The sequence below is a fragment of the Ranitomeya variabilis genome, chromosome 4 (assembly GCF_051348905.1).
Source record: "Ranitomeya variabilis isolate aRanVar5 chromosome 4, aRanVar5.hap1, whole genome shotgun sequence".
In the NCBI taxonomy this organism is placed as follows: Eukaryota; Metazoa; Chordata; class Amphibia; order Anura; family Dendrobatidae; genus Ranitomeya; species Ranitomeya variabilis.
The window spans coordinates 510069493-510086023 of NC_135235.1; positions in this window are offsets into that span (position 1 = coordinate 510069493).

Sequence of the window (16531 nt, forward strand, 5' to 3'; positions counted from 1 at the left end):
CCCTTTTACAAATGCAGTCCCATTTGGTCCTCCTCGCTTTCGCTTGCCGCGTTATGCCAATTGGCAGAATTTTGTCTAGGTGATTATCCTTAGCCATCAGAGGAGTCAGGCTGCTTCATCATAGGATCAGAATCACATCTGCTCTTCACGATGATCTCATGGTCTGGAAACACTTTCTGGTCAATTATAATGGCATGACCTGTTTCCATTCTCTTGAACAAACCAGCCATGATATTTCCCTGTATTCTGATGCCACCGGTTCCATTGGTTTTGGCATTATTTACAGTAACTCCTGGTGAGCTGAAAGATGGCCGAAATCTTGGTACCCTAGAGGTTGGGTAATAAATGTAATGCTGCTAGAGCTTTTTCCTATTGTTGTGGCCGCTGCTCTATGGGGACCCGTTCTGCATGGTAAAAGCATTGTCTTTTGGACTGACAACATGAGTGTTGTCTCATCCGTAAATAATTTGACTTCCTCATCACTTCAGGTCATCAGATTGATTCAAATCATAGTTCTAAAATGCCTAACTTCCAATATATGCTTTAGGGCCCGTCATGTTCCAGGTGTTCGTAATTTGGTAGCTGATGCTCTCTCGCTTCAATTTCCAGATGTTCCGGGAGTTGTGTCCCACCGTGGATCGGGAAGGCCAGTGTTGTCCAGACTACATGTGGGAAGTGGTGGAGAACAGCTCATGCCGCTGGTCAGAACTTCCCTAGCTCCATCTACGTGGGCTTCCTACGGTAAGGCTTGGAATGAGCTGTGTGCATTTACAAGGGGCAGGCCTGTCGAGTTATCCGACACCATTCGCTTAGAGGTGATGAGTTCTTACTTGTATAGCTTATTCAGTTCTGGCCTGTCCAGTGTGGTAGCTCAACATCGCCTCTCCGTGATTGCTTTCCATTTTATGCTCCGCGGATGGACTGATGTCACCAAATCCTTTATTATTCGCCAGGCCATTCGTGGATGGAGATGGGGGCACATTTGTTGTGAGAAGAGGAGGCCAATTTCTTTTTCTCTTTTAAGGCGCATTATTGATAATGATAATGCTTCCTCCATTTGCTCCTCTCCTTACGAGATGACCCTCCTCTCTGCCACTTTTGGTTTGTCATTTTTTGGTGCACTTCGTGTTAGCGAGTTAGTCCCCGTTTCTACTAAGAGACCTGGTCGTCTGCAGCATGATGATGTAGCAATATGTAATGGGTGCCTGCGGATCCGCATTCGGCGATCAAAAACTGACCCATTTAGTTTAGGCACCTGGCTTCCGATTTTTTCCATACAAGGACCAGTTTGACCTTTTCAATTGATCAGTCAATACATGTCGATTCATAGCTCCAGCATTTCTTTTTTCGCCCATGAGGATGGTTCCCCCCTCACAAGTTTTCAATTCCTTTCATTTCTGAGGAAGATTATTTGCTATTTGGGTTTACCCTCGGGGGACTATGGTATCCATTCGTTACAAATTGGGGCCTCCACTGGAGCCTATTGGGCTGGTTTGCCCGACTCTGAGATTCAGCGTATTGGCAGGTAGCATTCCTCTTGTTTTCACAGGTACATCAGGGCAGATTTGGTGCTTGATAAATGATTTATTCGATTACAGCTCACTAACATATTTTTCCTCGTAGGGGGTGGAAGACCCAACGTTTGGTTCTTGGGCCACTCCTGGTTTGTGGGCAGCACAGGGAGCAGAAAATCGCCCTGGCGGGAGAGATCTGGGCTTCTACAGCAAAGACATACATTGGAGAGGTATCCGTGGACTGACCTGGCCTCAGGTGTTGCCGGAAGTGGTTCTTGTTTCCCGTGCGGTGTCATCCCCGACAATCCTTGTCCTTCATGCAGGAGGCAATGATCTTTGTGCTTTGCATCTTGCTGAGCTACTTACAATCATGAGGTCGGACAAGGACAAGTTTAATAGCTTTTTTCCAAAACTGATTTTTGTGTGGTCGGAAGTTATCCCATGTGTAACATGACAAGGCGCCATTGAGGCATCGGCAATCGTTCGCTGTCGCCGCACTTTGAAAAATAGAATCTCCCGCTTTGTGAGATTCAAAGGAGGTGTGGTGGTTCGTTATCGGCAGCTTGAGGGGGATAACTCCCGGCTTATGTTGCCTGATGGAATTCACTTAACAGACATCGGTTTGGATATTTTTCTGACCGGCCTTCAGGATGGGTTAGAACAGGCATTGAATTTGCTTGGTTGTGGGGGTCGGAGCACGGTCTAGCGACCTGCTCCTTCTTGGAGGGTTGATCGTGCAAAGTATCCTTTCAAAGGCAATCTTGCCCCCTGGGGGACCGGGGGGCAAAGTGCTTCATGGCAAGTTTATAGGCCCCTAGGGCCATATGTTTAAAGCTGTGACTGACCCCTGCCAAAAAAGAAAACTAAGTTTTATTTACTGATTTTAAAAGAAAATTAAAGAGTTTCAAGTTGATGGCTGTTGTGTCATTCATTGCATGGGAGCTTCTGGTGGTTGGTTCAGGTCTCAGCGGTTTGTACGGCACTTTGACTATATCTGCCGATGCACCCCTGGCCGGCAGGCCCGTTCTGGTCATGCTGGGGTTAACTCATTGCAGTGACTTGTGTGTGCCTGGTGTGCTCCCTCTTCCCAGTAAGGGACCCTCCCCTTCCTTATAAAGCTGCAGTAACCTGGCTTCCTGTCTCTCTCTTCATCTGAGATCTGGAGCAGGTTCCCTCACCCTCCCACCCTAGGTGTTCGTTTGTTTGCATAAGTAAAAGTCCCGGTGGGTTGATGGTGCCAAGTATCCTTTCAAAGGCAATCTTGCCCCTAGGAGACCGGGGGGGGGGGGGCAAAGTGCTTCATGGCAAGTTTATAGGCCCCTAGGGCCGTATGTTTAAAGCTGTGACTGACCCCTGCCAAAAAAGAAAACTAAGTTTTGTTTACGGATGTTAAAAGAAGATTAAAGAATTTCAAGTTGATGATTGTTGTGTCAGTCATTGCATGGGAGCTTCTGGTGGTTGGGTCTGGTCTCGGCGGTTTGTAATGGTTGCAATATATTAAGAGGATAAAAACTTTGATGGGAGTGCTTTTTTAAAAGCTGTGGCCTTTATGAATGACTATGGGTAAGTAGCTATATGAAGGCTACATTCCATAAAAAGTTAGGCAAGCAAATAAATTAAATTTTTCTGTGTCCCAAGTGGAATGTATTAGAGTGAGGCCTCATTCATTGGTCATTTTTTTTAAGGGATAGCAAATGGACATGAGAATTATTCCTGCCAGGGCTGGCTCCAGGTTTTTGAGGGCCCCGGGCGAAAGAGTCTCAGTGACCCCCGCCCCTTAACACATCCCCCGATTTATGATGCACAGATACGCCAGAGAAATATAGGTATAGTACAATACCAGATTTCACTTCTTACATGAGTGACAGCTATTGTAAATTCTGCAGTGTATATATACAGGACAGGAGGAGCGGTACTGTGCAATGTATATATACAGGAGGAGAGGTGCTGTGCAGTGTATATATACAGGAGGAAAGGTGCTGTGCAGTGTATATATACAGGAGAGGTGCTGTGCAGTGTATATATACAGGACAGGTGCTGTGCAGTGTATATATACAGAAGGAAAGGTGCTGTGCAGTGTATATATACAGGAGAGGTGCTGTGCAGTGTATATATAGCGGAGGAAAGGTACTGTGCAGTGTATATATACAGGAGGAAAGGTGCTGTGCAGTGTATATATACAGGAGGAAAGGTGCTGTGCAGTGTATATATACAAGAGAGGTGCTGTGCAGTGTATATATACATGAGGAAAGGTGCTGTGCATTGTATATATACAGGAGGAGTGGTACTGTGCAGTGTATATATATACAGGAGGTGCTGTGCAGTGTATATATACAGGAGGAAAGGTTCTGTGCAGTGTATATATACAGGAGGAGAGGTGCTGTGCAGTGAATATATACAGGAGAGGTGCTGTGCAGTGTATATATAGGGGGAAAGGTGCTGTGCATTGTATATATACAGGAGGACTGGTACTGTGCAGTGTATATATACAGGAGAGGTGCTGTGCAGTGTATATATACAGGAGGAAAGGTGCTGTGCAGTGTATATATACAGGAGGAGAGGTGCTGTGCAGTGAATATATACAGGAGAGGTGCTGTGCAGTGTATATATACAGGAGGTGCTGTGCAGTATATATATACAGGAGGAAATGTGCTGTGCAGTGTATATATACAGGAGGAGAGGTGCTGTGCAGTGAATATATACAGGAGAGGTGCTGTGCAGTGTATATATACAGGGGGAGTGGTACTGTACAGCACAGGTGTCAAACTGCATTCCACGAATGCCGCCAACAGCTCATGTTTTCAGGATTTCCTTAGCATTCCACAAGGTGCTGGAATCATTCTGTGCAGGTGATTAAATTATCACCTGTGCAATACAAGGAAATCCTGAAAACATGACCTGTTGGCGGCCCTCGAGGAATGCAGTTTGACACCTCTGCTGTACAGTGTATATACTTCAGCATCTCAGCTGCAATCTGCAGCCGCCCAGCTCACCCAGAACCACAGAATACAGTCATACCATTGCACTCACTCAGGCGCCGGTAGGAGCTCCTCCGGAATCTGCCTGATAAGTTAGTTCAGCACTGCAGCCAGGGGCGGAGAGCAGAGAAGGAGAACGTGCTCTCTCCGCCCACAAACAGTCACACTGCCTGCACTGACTGAGTGAGAAGATGCTTGTGCCAGCTGTATCTATGACAGCGTGAGTGGGCCCCCCGTCTCCCCAGGGCCCCGGCTGACGCCAGCCCTGATTCCAGCTCACCATGGCCGTTAAAAAAAAAGAACAGTGAATGAGTCCTCAGTATAATACTTTCCACTTGGGACAAAGAAAAATGTCACAGTGAGAGTATGAGAGTATTGTGAGAACCTGGCCACGTTGACAAGGGGTGATGTAATTAAGGTCACCGCAGGTCAGAGACAGCAGTTCTCATGGTAACCTCTGTGTGAGCCAGCCAATGCTGAACTTTGTTAATCTTAATGACGTCTCCGCTAGTCAAAGCTGTCTGGTTCTCATGATACTCTCACAGTGTTCCAGTGGCCATAATGAGCAGGAACAGTTCTCATGTCTTGACTCAGAACAGCCTCTGGATGTAGCAGAGTTGGCGATGATTGTTGAACATGTGAAGAATTTACGGCTGACCACTTTGGATTTTTTTAAAGTAATAAATGGTAAAAGAGGGTTGGGGAGTGTTTTTTGTACAATTAAAGGACTTTTCTTTGTGTTTATTAATTTTGACTATGGGGTTAGACACCTCTCCATTACTAACCCTTGGGCTTAATGTCAGCAGACAATACACAGCTGACATCAACCTCAAAACCATTACTCCTCTTGCCAACATACCAGGTCAAGCGGGAAGAGCCAAGGCTAAGAGCCAGAATTTGCCATTTCTGGGGCAGCTGAGGGCTTGTGTTATTAGTCTGGGAGGTGGCCAATATCCATGGCCCCTTGCCAGCCTATTAATAACAGCAGCTGTCTGTTTAGCCTTTGCTGGATATTAAAAATAGGGGGGAACTCACGTCATTTCTATTTGGGTCCTCCATTTTAATAACCAGTAAAGGCTACTCAGACAGCTGGGAGGTATTATTAATAAGCTGAGAAGATCCATAGATAATGTCTCCATCCCAGAATAATAAATCCGCCTCTCAGCTGTCTGCTTTCCCTCAGCTGATTAGTAAAAATAAGGGGATCCCACAACATTTTTTCTAAAATAAAAAACAAAGATTAGTATGGATGTAAAACATTGCCAAAACATTGTAGACCCAACTACACATGAAGAGACAATAAAGGATCCCAAGTTCCTGGGCAAAATCTTCATTGCTTTAGCTCTACTTAGGTATTTTAAGTCCCTCGTTCTCTAAATCTTTCAACAATTTAAGCATCAAAAAGATTATTGTTAAATTCAGATATGCTTGACCATTATATTTAATTGCCTTTTTGTATAAGGTGGAAAAGAAAACAAGAATCAGGTTGAACAAAAGACTAGGGTTGAGCGAAACGGATCGGTCATTTTCAAAAGTCGCCGACTTTTGGCAAAGTCGGGTTTCGTGAAACCCGACCCGACCCCAGCGTGGGATCGGCCACACGGTCGGCGATTTTCGCGCCAAAGTCGCGTTTCGTATGACGCTTTCCCCGCCATTTTTTTCAGCCAATGAAGGAGTGTGTGCAGCGTGATGACATGGGTTCCGGCTCGCTTTGTGCGGCGTCACAAGGGGTAAAACCGCCATCTTAACGTTTGGGATATAGCGATTCCCACAGTGAAACACAAATTTTGCAGGGACGGAGAGAGAGAGAAAGAGAGAGAGAGAGAATTAAAAAAAACAAAAAAAACCAATCCCCATTGACTTGCATTGGGTTTCGTGTTTCGGTCGGCCCCCCGACTTTTCACAATAATCGGCCGATTTCACACGATCCGACTTTCGAGACAGTCGGGTTTCACGAAACCCGACTTGATCCTAAAAAAGCAAAAGTCGCTCAACCCTACAAAAGACACTTTTTATATAGTAAGTTAAAAAAAGAAAAATATACAAAAGCAAATTTATGTCACATGACAAAACGAGCAAAATTAAAACAAACATTAATCAAAGGAAAAAATTATAAAATGGAGACCAAACAAACAAAAATTACAAATTATAATAAGGTGTAGAACTGTAGTCAGGGCTAGGACTGGGTGTTGGAAAAGGTGTGGGAGCTGCAAGTGGAGTGCAGACAAAGGGGGTTAGTGAAGGAAGTGGACTAAAGGGTGGAAATACACAATGGTCCGGAGGGTTGGATAGGTATGGCTGGTCCAGACCAAAGAAAACACTCTCCTGCTGTGGTTCCATCAGACTCAGTGCCTGTGGTGGCATCTCAGATGCCAAATCATGAGTTCAAGATATTCATCTGGCCTCATCTTGTATCATTTGGCCATCGTGCCAAGAAGACAAGGGTGATTGGGACAAGTGAAATAGTAGTGAGAGTGGTGTTGACTGCTGTGTTTCTGGCACTGGAGCTGGCTGCCAAGATGGTGTCACTGGAGGTGGTGGTGGCTGACATGATGCTGGTGCTGAAGGTGTTGGTGGCTGCCGCGATGGTGGGGCAGCTAACTGGCCTTCTTCATGCTCCAAAGGCCATTTTTTGTTGGCCTCAGAAAGATGCCACCTTTCAAGGTATTCTAAAACTGCAATTGGGGAATTCAGTGGTGGCATTGGGGCAGCCAGCACAATTTAGAGGGCAGCACTGGTCCACAGGATCAAAGAAAAGGGAATATGCCTGAAACAGTGGGCCAGGCTGAGACAAAAATACTCCTCATTATCAGTCACAGGTATTCTATCGTCGCCTAGGTCAGTGATGGGGGGCCTTCTTCTTCAGTAGCTTCGCTGGGTTATTGGTGCGTAGGGGTATGTGTCAAAGGGCTGTGGTGTTCTAGTGCTCTCTGCAAGCTCCTCATCTTCCTGGCCCTCAGCTCTGGCCTTCACTTAAGATTACTGTCTGGCCTCCAGCACCTTGAGCTGGAGGTATTTACTCTTTTGGTCGATTCAGATCTTTGAGGTCAGATTTGATACATTAAAAAGCATTTTTAGTGTGCAAAATCATAATCCAAACATTGCAACAAATAATCTAAAAATGGTAGCAGCTTACGAACGAAGTAGGACTGGGGCCAAAAACTGGAGCCTGTATAGGCATGGCCTTTCTTTGAGACCCATTGTTATGGAGGATAATGGCTTAGCTTACTTAGCTTATGCTCCCATGCCATGACGACTTGGGGTGTGCGCCCCAGTTGATAATAGAATGTGGACCCACTGGACCACAGAGAGGGAACCCGGTCCTACCTGGACTAGGGAAGGGCAGCGACTGGTGTCTGTGGCAGCTGAGCATGTAGGCAAGGTGGTAACATGCAGGACTAGATGACACTGCACAACTTCAGGTATGAAGAAACATAAAGTTTACTACACAAAATCACTATACAGAAGACAAGACAAAATGATACTAGACCGCAAGTCAAGCAAGGGTGAACATCACAGATCAGCAGACGTCAAGCGATGGCAAGAGGTCATCACTAGTGTTGAGCATTCCGATACCGCAAGTATCGGGTATCGGCCGATACTTGCGGGTATCGGAATTCCGATACCGAGATCCGATACTTTTGTGGTATCGGGTATCGGTATCGAAACAACATTAATGTAAAAATGTGTAAAAGAGAGAATTAAAATAAAAAATATTGCTATACTCACCTCTCCGACGCAGCCTGCACCTTACCGAGGGAAGCGGCAGCATTCTTTGTTTAAAATTCGCGCTTTTCTTTCCTTTACGTGAAGTCCCGGCTTGTGATTGGTTGCGTCGCAGTCACATGGGCGACGCAACCAATCACAGCAAGCCGTGACGTAATTTCAGGTCCTTAAGGATTTTAAAATTACGTCCCGGCTTTGTGATTGGTTGCGTCGCAGTCACATGGGCGACGCAACCAATCACAGCAAGCCGTGACGTAATTTCAGGCCCTTAAGGATTTTAAAATTACGTCCCGGCTTTGTGATTGGTTGCGTCGCAGCCACATGGGCGACGCAACCAATCACAAGCCGTGACGTCACGGGAGGCTGGACACGCGCGCATTTTAAAATGCGCGCTTGTCCAGCCTCCCGTGACGTCCCGGCTTGTGATTGGTTGCATCGCGGTCAACCAATCACAAGCCGGGAGGATGGACACGCGCGCATTTTAAAATGCGCGCTTGTCCAGCCTCCCGTGACGTCCCAGGTTGTGATTGGTTGCATCGCGGTCAACCAATCACAAGCCGGGAGGCTGGACACGCGCGCATTTTAAAATGCGCGCTTGTCCAGCCTCCCGTGACGTCCCGGCTTGTGATTGGTTGCATCGCGGTCAACCAATCACAAGCCGGGAGGATGGACACGCGCGCATTTTAAAATGCGCGCTTGTCCAGCCTCCCGTGACGTCCCGGCTTGTGATTGGTTGCATCGCGGTCAACCAATCACAAGCCGGGAGGCTGGACAAGCGCGCATTTTAAAATGCGCGCGTGTCCAGCCTCCCGTGACGTCACGGCTTGTGATTGGTTGCGTCGCCCATGTGACTGCGACGCAACCAATCACAAAGCCGGGACGTAATTTTAAAATCCTTAAGGGCCTGAAATTACGTCACGGCTTGCTGTGATTGGTTGCGTCGCCCATGTGACTGCGACGCAACCAATCACAAAGCCGGGACGTAATTTTAAAATCCTTAAGGACCTGAAATTACGTCACGGCTTGCTGTGATTGGTTGCGTCGCCCATGTGACTGCGACGCAACCAATCACAAAGCCGGGACTTCACGTAAGGAAAGAAAAGCGCGAATTTTAAGCAAACAACGCTGCCGGTTCCCTCGGAGAGGTGAGTATAGCAATATTTTTTATTTTAATTCTTTCTTTTACACATTAATATGGTTCCCAGGGCCTGAAGGAGAGTTTCCTCTCCTTCAGACCCTGGGAACCATCAGGAATACCGTCCGATACTTGAGTCCCATTGACTTGTATTGGTATCGGGTATCGGTATCGGATTGGATCCGATACTTTGCCGGTATCGGCCGATACTTTCCGATACCGATACTTTCAAGTATCGGACGGTATCGCTCAACACTAGTCATCACAGGTTGATGCAGTCCAGGGTCATCTGGCACAGGCATATCAGGAGAACCTCTATCTCAGGCCTCAAGTGTAGCGCAGGCACAGCAGGAGAAAATATGACACCACCCTCGGACAGACGTCATCACAGGATGGACCCCAGGGAACAGGCCAGACATCAGGACACAGGTAAAACACGGACAGCGTGGATCCAGGAACAACAACATGGAAGCTCAAGACATCAGCTGGTCAGATCCAGGACTCACAGGCAGAGCCATCACGGAGAAACAAGACTGTAGCATCCCCAGAAACACAGAGGAGCCCATCCAGGAACACGAGCAGGACTGACTGAAACATGAGCTGGACCACCTGGACCACGGACTGGATATCAAGACACCGGCTGGACATAGTGACACAGGCAAGACATGGACAGCACTTGTCCAGGAACATTGACATGGCAGCTCAGGACATCGGCTGGTCAGATCCAGTACACACAGGCAGAGCTGTCATTAGGAAACAAGACTGGAGACTCCCCAGAAACATGGAGGGGGAGCCCGTCCGGGAACATGAGTGGGACTGACTCTGAAACACCGGCTGGACCACCAGGATCACGGACTGGATATCTGGACACAGGCTGGACATCTAGGACAAAGGCAGGACATCTGGACTCCAGACAACAGACACGTTCCAGGCAAAGAACATCAGGACACAAGCAGGACATCAGAGACACTGGCAGGATTTCAGAAACACTGGCAGGACATCGAGCAGCAGTCGTCAGGCTCCAGGCACCAGACAGCGGTCATCAGGCTTCAGGCACCAGACAGCGGCCGCCAGGTTCCGGACATCGGACCTGACCTAAAAAGGAACTTAAGCGATATGGTGCAAGTTCCGCAGGATCAGACTGGAGCTGGATGGAGCTAGCACCGCATAATAGGCTGAGCACAGCATAGTAGACGCTCAACAGGAACACCTGACTCCATCTCCAGAAGATGAACACAGGTTAATCTTCAAGAAACAGGTCTCCAGAAACTCACAGTCACTGGGTACAAGGTACAAGAAACAGAAGGACTTCAAGAATATCACACAGCAGGAATCCACATTCAAGGGCAAGCACTTTGGTACCAATACATAGACAGAATTGGTCTAGGGACAAAGACATCAGCTTTCCTAGAACTGATAGCAGGCAGAACAGGAGCTGAAGACAAGGCAGACCAGGACCAACATGGAGCACCAAACACACACAGCTAGGTTCAGCAACCTAATGAGAAGCCCTGGCAATGCCCATCAGGGAAGAGGAACTTTAAATAGGAGTTGCCCCTCAGCAATAGGATCGGGACAGCAATTCAAGCGCACACCCTGCCCTTAATAAAAGCGGGGAAGGTGTGGCCGCGTGCACCCTAAGCACAGACAGAAACCAGTACAGCATAGCCAGCACAGGAACTGAGGCCTAGGGCACCTGGCAGCGGCTGAAAGCCTGGACACATGTAATACAAAGCAGAACTATACTCAACAGGTCATGTGTCATAAATAGTCAGTTCATGATGCACAAAACTCTGCGTCTTGAACTCATTATTTATGACACCTGACCTGGTGAGTAGAGAACTGCCTTGTATAAACTCCATTTTTTCTGCAGTGTAAGTAAACTATTTCACACAAACCGAAGAGATGATGGAGGTCATACAAGGCATATCTATACTCACCTGAACATGTGTCAGAAATTGTGAATTCATGAGGCTGTTATTTGTGCATCATGAATTCATTATTTATGACACCTGACTTGATGAGTGTAGATCTGCTTTGTATTATACCTCCATCGTCTCTTCAGTCTGTGTCCAATAGACACTGCAGAACAGAATCAGGACGTAATGACATCAACTACCTTACCACTAACAACATAAGTAGTTTTTAGAGGAAATACATAGGAGACTCTGTCAAGATATCAAAACAAGTTTATTAACAAAAAATATTAGTAACATTTAAAATACAACTGGTACAGACCCAAACCCAACAGGACATTTTACATGATATTGTCTTGCCATGCCACACGTCCAATATCAGAATCAAAATAGGCAGCAAATTGGTCCCGCATGTGGCCAACTTCAACAGTTGACCGCAGCGGGTGATGCTGATAATCTGGCAATGGGTTTGCAACTGATTCATCCAGTTCAATGTTGGGTCACTCCTTAGCCAATTATGTAATTGTGGAGAACCACACAGGCTTTGACCACCTCATCAACTGTCTCCATTTTTAGATTAATGGCTGTCCCAAGAATGTGCCATTTTGAGACTAGAATCCCAAAGGTACACTCTACTGTTCTTCGGGCCCTGGTCAGTCTGTAGTTATAAATCCTTTTAGTGTGGTTCAAGTCCCGACTGGAATATGGCTTCTGTAGGTTTTCACACATCTGAAAGGCTTCATCCCCAACCATAACAAATGGCATTGGTGGGCCTTGAGTGTTGGGGAGAGGTCGTGGCAGTGGAAAATTAATATTTTTGCCATACACAAGTTGGCCCATATCCGAGTTCTTGAAAGTCTGTGAGTCATTGCCACGGCCAAAAGCTCCAATGTCCACAGTGATGAAGCAACAGTCCGCATCTGCTATTGCCATGAGCACAACAGAAAAGTAATTTTTGGAGTTGAAGTACTCTGATCCAGTTCTGGTGAGTTTGATAATGTGTATGTGCTTACCATCCACCGCTCCCAAACAGTTGGGGAAATCACACACACTCAAGGATTTTTCTGCAATTTCCATCCACATGTCCTCCGTGGGTAGGGGTATAAATTCATCCCGGAGAATGTTCCACCAAGCCCGGCAGGTGTCCGCAACTATTATAGACAGGGTGGAAATTCCAAGCCGGTACTGAAAGTGGAGGGATGATAAGATCTCTCCAGTTGCCAGAAATCTGAAAAAAAATAAAAAATTACAATCAATTCCATTTATGGTGGTGTTTAGCTAAAGACATAAAGGAAAATACAAATAATACATGGCAGACCAACAATAATTATGACTGGCATTTGTTTAGAATTATTACGTACCTTAATGTAACCAGGAGATGTTACTCTGCTGGAATCGCTCTACGGAGATGGGAGTACTGTCTCCGGATGGCTCCTTGGATATGACCAAGCAAATCCCGGAAAGAATCTTGAGACATCCTGGTATATTCCGGGAATTTGTCCAGATTGGCATTAAGCTCGCCATATAGCGTGTCATAGGCTCCACGGCTCTCCCAGAGTTCAATAATGGGGTGTCTCCAAAAACGTCTACGCCGTGTTCTTCTCTGTCGTTCTCTATTTCTTTGTTGCTCCCAAGCAAACGCACAGGCAAGAAACAGCTTGATGCTTAAATCCAGGTTGAAATAAAAGCTCTCCATGCAAAGATCCATCATGACACAGGATACAGTAGCAAACTGTTAAGATTTCAGCAGTTCAATGGTCTATATATAGATATCCTATAATACACGCCCACTGTAGTCCCATTGGCGGTGTCTGTTTATCTAGATTTTTCTCCTGTTAAATTTTCCACCATGTGCACAGAAAACGCAAACGCATGCAAAATGCATGAAAAAGTGTGTAAACGCCGCATTTTTTTAACCGCATGCGTTACCTTATGAGTCTAAAAAACGCTTCGTTTACACGCGTTTGCATGCGGTTTTTCGTGCGTTTGAAGTTGTGGATTAAACGCTGCAGATTGAAACGCAAATGTGAAACTAGCCTAAAACGATTTAAAAAACACTAACTAAACACTAAAAGAATGAACGTCTACTGAAGGTGTTCAAAGTGAAGCCAAGAGCAGACAGGTAGCAGTCGTCAGAGCGAGCCTGCAGCCACATTGTGTGCACCCACACTGACACTTGGAGCACGCTGCTGCACTCATCCAGTGGCGCTGGTTTCACACTTTCATCCTCCATATAATATAATGTGCCCCATAGTCCTCCATATAGTATAATAAACTCCCCATAGTCCTCCATATAGTATAATGCACTCCCCATAGTATAATACACTCCCTATGGTCCTCCATATATTAAAATACACTCCTCAATCCTCCATATAGTATTATACACTACCCATAGTCCTCCATATAGTATAATACACTCCTCATAGTCCTCATAAACTAAAATACACTCCTCATAGTCCTTCATATATTAAAAATACACTCTTCAGTCCTCCATATAGTATAAGGCACTCCTCAGTCCTCCACATAGTATAATACACTCCTCATAGTCCTCCATATATTAAAATACACTGCTCAGTCCTCCATATAGTATAATACACTCCTCTTAGTTCTCCATATAGTATAATGCACCACCATAGTGATCCATGTAGTACAATTCTCTTCCCATAGTATAATGCACCCCATAGTTCTTCATATAGTATAATGCATTCCCTATAGTCCTCGATACAGTATAATGCAGCCCACATATAGTATAATGCTGCCACCCCACAGAGTATAATGCAGCAACCCCACAGAATATAATGTAGCCCCCTGAGTATAATACAGCCCCACCATACAATATAATGTAACCCCCATAGAATATAATGCAGCCCCTCATATAGTATAATGCAGCCCCCCATAGAATATAATGAAGCCCCTCCATAGAATACAATGTAACCCTCCTCACATAGTATAATGCAGCCCCCAAAGAATATAATGTAGCCCCCTCATAGAGTATGATGCAATCACCCCTCATAGAACATAATAAATTTAATACATAGAATATAAAGTAGCCCCCCATAGAATATAGTACAGCCCACCTCCCTATAGAATATAATGTAGCCCCATAAAAGAGTATGCAATCCTCCCTCATAGACTATAAGACAGCCCCCCATAGAATATAATTCAGCCCCCAGAGAATATAATACAGCCCCCCATAGAATATAATGTAGTCCCCAGAGAATATAATACAGTCCCCCCATAGAATATAATGTAGCCCCCCAGAAAATATAATACAGCCCACCTCCCCATAGAATATAATGTAGCCCCCCCAGAGAATATAATGCAGTCCTGCCATAGAATATAATGTAGCCCCAGAGAATATAATACAGCCCCCATAGAATATAATGTAGCACCCAAAGAATTTAATACAGCCAACCTCCCCATAGAATATAATGTAGCCCCATCAAAGAGTATGATGCAATCCTCCCCCATAGAATATAATACAGCCCCCCACAGAATGTAATGCAGCCCCATAGAATAAAATACAGCACCCCATAGAATGTAATAGCCCCCCATAGAATATAATACAGCCCCCCCATAGAATATAATGCAGCACCCCATAGAATGTAATACAGCCCCCCATTGAATATAATACAGCCCCCCACAATAGAATGTAATACAGACCCCCAATAGAATGTAATACAGCACCCCATAGAATATAATACAGCCCCCAATAGAATGTAATACAGCCCCCATAGAATTTAATACAGCCCCATAGAATAAAATACAGCAACCCATAGAATGTAATAGCCCCCATAGAATATAATACAGCCCCCCATAGAATATAATACAGCCCCCCACAATAGAATGTAATACAGCCCCCCAATAGAATGTAATACAGCCCCCCATAGAATATAATACAGCACCCCATAGAATGTAATACAGCCCCCCATAGAATATAACACAGCCCCCAATAGAATGTAATACAAACCCCCAATAGAATGTAAAACAACACCCCATAGAATATAATACAGCCCCCCAATAGAATGTAATACAGCCCCCATAGAATATAATACAGCACCCCATAGAATGTAATATAGCTCCCCATATAATGTAATACAGCCCTCCATAGAATGTAATACAGCCCCCATAGAATGTAATACACCCCCCCATAGAATGTAATACAGTCCCCCATAGAATATAATACAGCCCCCTCCATATAATGTAATACAGCCCCCCTCCCCAAGAATGGCCCCACAGTCCAGCACTCATTAATAGATTAAAAAAACACAAACAATCCTCTCCTCGTGCCCCACGCTGCTCCTGGCTCGGATCCGGTCTCAGCAGCTGCAGTCTTCCTGACCACACAGCAGGTACGCGATGATGTGACATTATCGTGCACCCACAGTGTCAGAGGCGAGGGGAATGATGGGAGAGGGAGCGTCAGTTGACACTCCCTCCTCATCATTGCATTGAACTGTACCGGCATCATAGACGCTGGTGGGAGGGGCAGTCAGCGCTGTCGGGGGGAGTCGGCGCTGGTGGCAGGTGACTGGCTGGGGCCCCTGGTCTGCCTGCCACTAACGCTAACCCTGCCTCAGATGCAGGGACCTCTCTGACCCCGGAAGTTATGTCGCCACTACTTCCTGAATGAATATGGAGGGGTGCTCCTGATTCCAACTCTCCTCCCCCCTCTGAAAAGACAACAGATTTCCTGGATTGTCTAACGGAGGGGAGGTTGAAAAAAAAAAGTTCTTTGGTGCTTGGCGCCTCCCCCTTCAGCCCGGCGCCCTAGGCACAAGCCCTCCAGTTCCTAGTGGCAAATACGGCCCTGCAGTTCTACCCAGAACCAAAGAGTAATTTGAAAACCTTTTCCCAGAATGGCTTGATTCTACTGTGATCCCACCATACATGTATCGTATTACCTCTATCTCTTCCACATCACCAAAATGTTTCAGGAACAAACGGAAAAATAGCATGCAATTTTGAGAGATAATGATACCATCTTGTAATGATTTTATAGTTTTTTTCCTGGGCAGGACAAGCGATTGATAACTTATGAGTAAATAGAAATCCTTTATCCCACTCTGACTGAGATAAAGATTCCCCAAGTTCCCATTCCCATGCTAACTGATATCCCATCCCCCCCACATCCCTCTCTGATTAGGTAGTTGTATGTAACTGAAATCACATGCTTAGGCGGAGATTCCTGTAAAAATAATTTTTCAAAAAGGAAGGGTGTGAATTGGCATAAGCTGTCAATTGTAGATACTCAAACCAAGA